Source organism: Cebus imitator, unplaced genomic scaffold (genome assembly GCF_001604975.1).
Source record: "Cebus imitator isolate Cc_AM_T3 unplaced genomic scaffold, Cebus_imitator-1.0 Scaffold135, whole genome shotgun sequence".
In the NCBI taxonomy this organism is placed as follows: domain Eukaryota; kingdom Metazoa; phylum Chordata; class Mammalia; order Primates; family Cebidae; genus Cebus; species Cebus imitator.
In genome coordinates, this window is record NW_016107450.1 from 521,157 (window position 1) to 527,529 (window position 6,373).

Genomic DNA, 6,373 nt, shown 5'->3' on the forward strand with positions numbered 1-6,373 from the left:
CTTGCTTCGGGATGGGGTCCGTGACTCCCCTAAATCAGTGTGACTCCGCCTCTGGGGTTCAAGTGATTCTCGTGCCTCAGCTTCCTGAGTAGCTGGGATTACAGGTGCCCGCCATCACACCCAGCTAATTTTTGTATTTTTAGTAGAGACGGGGTTTCACTGTGTTGGCCAGGCTGGTCTCAAACTCCTGACCTCAAGTGATCCGCCCACCTCAGCCTCCCAAAGTGCTGGCATTACAGGCGTGAACCACCACACCCAGCCTTTTTTTTTTTTTTTTTTTTAACTTGTTGGCATTAGGGAAATCTCCACAATAAGATATGTTAATTTTTTTTTTGCTATGGACCAGGCCATTCTTAAAGCCAGACCTACCTTCAAGAACTTTCAGTTCTATGGTACAACAAATTCCATTAATGCTTAAGCTAATAACGTAGGTGAGATTTTCTGTTACTGTCAACTGCAAGAGGCTTACCTGTTACCACAGACTTTCTCAATTCAATTTCACCCAAGTTAAAAATCAATTAGGACTCAACAACAAAAAGACAAATTACCCAATTAAAAATGAGCAAATGATTTGAATAGACATTTCTCCAAAGAAGATGTACAAGTAGCCAATAAACTCTTGAAAAGATGCTCAACATCATGAATCATTAGGAAAATGCAAATCAAAACTACAGTGAGATACAGCTTTACAGCCCTTAGGATGGCTGTAATCAAAAATATGAACAACAAGTGCTGCCAAGGACATGGAGAAATGAGAACTGCTGTACCTTGCTGCTAGGAACGTGGAGTGGTACAGCCACTCTGGAAAACAGTCTGGCAGTTCCTCAAACAATTAAACATTGCTACCATGGGGCTAGCTATTTTACTCCTAGGTATATACCCAAAAGAAATGAAAATATATGTCCACAAAAAGTTTTGTGCAAGGATGCTCATAGTACTTGTATTCATAATAGCTGAAAATGGAGAACTCAAATGTCCAGCAATAAGAGATTGGATAAACACATTGTGAAATATTCATACAAAGGAAGACTACTCAGCAATAAAAGGAACGAGCCACTGATACATACCAAAAAAAAAACATGAATCTAGAAACATGGTGAGTGAAAGATACCAGATGCAAAATAATAAATATGGTATGACTCCATTTATATGCAGTCCAAGAGCAGGCAAACTAGCCTATGGTGATAGGATTAGGAAGTGGTTTTCTCAGTGAGAAAGGGCAAATTTGACTAGAAAGGGACAAGAGGATGAGTCAACTTTCTGGAACTTTAGATGATAGTTACATGAATGTGTACAATTATCAAAATCTCTTGGCCTGGCATGCGCCTGTAGTACCAGCTACTCGGGAGGCTGAGGCAGAAGAATCGCTTGAACCTGGGAGGCGGAGGTTGCAGTGAACCAAGATCATGCCACTGCACTCCAGCCTGGCGACAGAGTGACACTCCGTTTCAAAACCAAACCAAACCAAACAAAACGCTATTGGCCAAGCATGGTGGCTCAGGCTTGTAATCCCAGTGCTTCAGGAGGCTGAGGTGGGAGGATTTCTTAAGGCCAGGAGTTCAAGATCAGCCTGGGCAACATAGCTGGTCAAAAAAAAAAAAATAAAAATTAGCCTGTTATGGCTGTGCATACCTGTGGCTCCAGATACTCAGGAGGATACTGAGGTGGGAGAATTACTTAAGCCCAGGGGTTTGAGGTTACAGTGAGCCAGGATCATTCCACTGTACTTCAGCCTGGGTGACAGAATGAGACCCTGTCTCTAAAATTAAAAAAAAAAGTTATGGAACTGAACCTTAAGATCAGCATGTTAAATACTTCACTTAAAAATAATTAATACTTGGAATGATACGGAGAAGATTAGCATAGCCCCTGCGTAAGGATGACAGGAAAAAAAATAATACTATGTTTTAAATGTTTACTGCTTCCTCACTTTTCATGAGGAAAAAAAGCATTCGCTGAATTTATATGATCTAACAGGTGTGAAAAACTCTCCTATCAAAAAATATAATTCCTCACCAACTTAAAAGACTGAATTTCCCCTGTTTAGTTTCTCCTTTGATACACACATTGAAAGCCCTAAATAAAATGCTGTATTAATTTTCCCCAGTGAATATTTTAGCATGACACTAATGTATGAAGTTGGTTCTCCTCCCTCTTAGCAAGGTACTGTAACCTACTATTGACTATGCTAAAGTCTAAAAATAAATAAGATAATAAAAGTGATAAAATGGTGATTACCTTCTTCAAGTTGCTAAGAAGTCTGAAGAGGCACCAACCCTTGCAAACTAAGTTTTCACTTTGGCTGACTCAGGCTCATTTCTTTCATTCTTTCTTTGCATCACCCCACCTCCCAGGCTTATGCCTCATCACTTACTACCTACTGACCGGTTTAATAGACCTCAGAAAGACTGTGGAAATCCTAAAATGCAGAGTCATTCACAAACTTCCCCAGCATGAGTCCCCAAATCCCTGTAAGTGCACTGGAATATCCATTTCATGGGTGATTTACAGGTTAGAAAGAGCTCTTAATTGCTTCACTAGTGTGGACTTCTCTGTGACCAAAAAAAAAATGTCAATGTGGACTCCTTTGAGGGAAAGGAGAGGGGACATTACACAAGAAAAATGTTCTTTTCCAGTATCAAGAAAATTCATTAGCACACATTAAAATGCACTCAAGTAGTCATCACCCTAAATTGTTTTGGAAAAGGCCCTGCTTTGGAAAAACACAGGGCAGAAGCATTACTCCTGTAGCTTGGCACAATGAGATGGCGGGATGACAAATGTCTTATTCTCTACAGTGCCTTAATATTTAGAGGACATCTGCTACTGTGTGTTTCTCCCTCCCCCGAGTCACCTTTATCACAGTCTAACATTGTGTTATTGCTGTTTTCCATGTCCACCTGTTACACGGATAAGGCGCAGCTGTACTCCTCCAGCGTGTGGGAAGCAAATGAGTCTGAAAGTCAGGAGGCTGAGCTTCTAGTCTCATTGTTGTACTAACTATTCAGTCTTAGGCAAATATTGCAAATTCTCTTGGTTTTAGTGTTCTCTTTTAAAAAAAATGGGAAGTATAATAGACATGGTTTCAATGAAATGGAGGCTAAGACTTACCCCAGCCATTAGGGATTCCTCAGCTCAGGTCATAGAACCAATATGTAGAGAAGGGGTGATATATCCTTAATAGCAGTAATTAGGTTGCTGCTACCTGGTGGGGATGGACAGGGAGAGCTATGTTTAGAGTTCAGGGATTCAATGAATAACCTCTTAGCATTCCTTGGTCCAGTGGTCTGGTCACGGGAAAAGTATAGTCACCCAATAAAGACAAAATAATCAATGTCTCCTATTCTGCATGCAATGAAGTTTGGGTCTCTGCAATTCTACTTTGCAAAATAGGCAAAAGCATCTTTACTCCAGTCGCCTGGGACAAGGAGAGAGGTAAAACACATCCTGCTGAAGTGCTGATGGAAGGAAAGAACAGAAGTGGGAGGTGGAAGACAGTAGCCTTGAGTACCAGTGTAGGCCTTGTCACCAGCTGCAAAGCAGGGATAATACCAGCCGCAATTTAAGTCACTTGGTCATTTCTTCTTCTCCCCAAACCTTGTATTTTAAAAGAAAAACACTAGAAGTGGCTACTGTTTTAGATCCAGGTGGGCATGTGGGCAACTTCTCATCTTTGCCCAAATCTACTCTTTGCCCAGCTGCATTCTGCTGGGTTCCCTGGGTGGCTGACCTAAATGCATTACATCAACACATTCTCTTGCCTTCTGGCTTCTAGTTGGGTTCAGCAACAAGGAGCACAGACAAAAGCTTGGGAGAGGGAAGAGAGAAGAGCAAGATCAGGGTGTTTACTCTCTTTGTGTGAAGTCACTGTGCTGTGGACTGGCTTTGTCTTTCCACTAGAGGTCATAGCTCAAGTTGAGCAGCTCTCTCCACATAGCTCAGATCTCCCGGTTCTAACAGTGTCTTTCTTTCCTTGCCCCAATGGGTGGGAAAGGCACCCCAAGTTGCTAGTTCTAGAGTATTTTGTTACCACTTTTGAGTTTCTTAAATGTTGCCCACACTTTTGTAGATGGCTCTTTTAAATTAAACTCTTCCCAAATTACCAAATTTGTACAAATAAATAATTTCTTTTCTAGTGGAGCCCTACCTAATATGGACAGGTTTCTTACAGGAACCACAAGCAGTAATTGTAAAATCAGATAAGATTTATTAAAATATGTGTGAAATTTCTTGGAAGATGACTTTGTAGAAGTTCAAAGGAAATATATGCAATACATATAGAAAAGTGCATAAAGCATACATGTACGGTTTGAATAATGATAATGAGTATCTATATAACTAGTACCACGATCCAGATGTGAAATATTGCTGCCTCCCCAGAAGCACAGTGAATTGTTTCCAGTTTTAGGCTACTCAGAACAATGCTGCTAAGAAAATTCTTGTGCTTATCTGTAGTACACATTGCAAGAGTTTCTCTAGGACAGTGGTTCACAGGCTTTTGGTAATAGGGAGTGGTGATGAGAATTCTTACAGGCTGTTGCTGAGAGTATAAATTAGTACAACCACCACTTTGAAGAAGAGTGTGGCATTGTCTAGCAAAACTAAAGTTATATGCACCTTTTTTTGCTGTTGTTGTTCAAGACGGAGTTTTGCTCTTTTTGCCCAGACTGGAGTGCAGTGGTGCCATCTCGGCTCACTGCAACCTTCGCATCCTGGGTTCAAGCCATTCTCCTGCCTCAGTCTCCCGAGTAGCTGGGATTACAGGCACACACCACCACGCCTGGCTAATTCTGCATTTTTTGTAGAGAAAGGGTTTCACTGTGTTGGCCAGGCTGGTCTTGAACTCCTGATCTCAGGTGATCTGCATTCCTCGGCCTCCAAAGTGCAGAGATTACAGGTGCGAGCAACTGTGCCCAGCCTCCTTTTTTTTTTTTCTGTGACGGAGTCTCACTCAGTGGCCCAGGCTGGAGAGTAGTGGCATGATCTCTGCTCACTGCAACCTCTGCCTCCCGGGTTCCAGGAGTTCTTCTGCCTTAGCCTCCTGAGTAGCTGGGATTACAGGCCCCCGTCACCACACCCTGCTAATTTTTGAATTTTTAGTAGAGACAGGGTTTCGCCATGTTGGCCAGGCTGGTCTCAAACTCCTGGCATCAGGTGATCCGCCTGCCTTGGCTTCTCAAAGTGTTGGGATTACAGGCATGAGCTACTGCGCCCAGCCTCACACCTTCTGACACAGCAACTTCACTATTTTTCATGATGTTTGCTATAGATTTTCTGTAGGTACTGTATTTGGCTTAAAAGTCTCCTCTTATTTCAAGTTTGTTGATTTTTAAAATTAAGAATACATACTGACTTTTTTTAACCATTCATTTTTTCTAAATATATTGGGGTAATCATATGGGTTCTCTCCTTTATTCTATTAATGTGACAAATTACATTGATTCATTTTCAAATATTAAACCAATTTTTTGTTCCTAGGATACATTTAACTTGCTTTTCTATATTATCCTTTTATGTTGCTGGATTCAGTTTGCTAATATATTGTTTCAGATTTTTTCATCATATATCCATAAGTCAAATTAGATTGTAATTTTATTTTGCCATACTCTTCATAATGAATTTTAGTGTCTTATGAATTTGAGAGTTATTCCTTCTTGTATTTGTTTATGTGATATTAAAATACTTTGTTCCTTAAAAGATTAGTAGAACTCACAGAGTCTTCTGGTCCTGGAATTTTCTTTGTTGATTTTCTATAAACGATTCAATTTATTTAATGATCACAGGACTGTTTGGGATTTTTGTTTTTGTTTTTTGTATTATTATTTTTTCAAACGCTCTCTTAGCAGAATCATGTTCTGGTTTTTAAAAATATCTTTGTAACATTTGTTGATTTTTCCTAGAGGAAGTTAGTCCATATAGTGTACTTTGTCAAATGGATTAGCATTAAATTATTCATTATATCCTCTTATTATCTTTCCGCTGTATACATCTGGAGTAATGTCCCCTTTTCATCTGTATACATCTGGAGTAATGTCCCCTTTTCACTCCTGATAGCGAGTGTGTGTGTGTGTGTGTGTGTGTGTCTGTGTGTTCTTTCTCTCTCTCCCTCTGTGTGTATCTGATAGCGTGTGTGTGTGTGTGTGTGTGTGTGTTCTTTCTCTCTCTCCCTCTGTGTGTGTGTGTGTGTGTCTCTCATTAGTCTCACCAAAGATTTTATACCTTTTTTAGTCTTTTCAAAGAATCAACTATTGACTTTATTGTTCCTGTTATATAGTTTTTCTATTTTATACAGCTTTGTTCTTATTTGTTATCTCTTTCCTACTACTTTACTTCTGTTTATCTTGCAGTTTATTTCTAATATCCTGAGGCAGAT

General features: G+C 40.0%; 1 non-coding gene across 1 annotated transcript; it reads left to right on the top strand.

Moving 5' to 3' along the window:
• Positions 1–1,807: 1,807 nt before the first annotated feature.
• Positions 1,808–1,910, top strand: LOC119473151. The gene has a single exon (XR_005202348.1). It is a non-coding gene; the product is annotated as a U6 spliceosomal RNA (small nuclear RNA).
• The last annotated feature ends 4,463 nt before the right edge of the window (positions 1,911–6,373 follow it).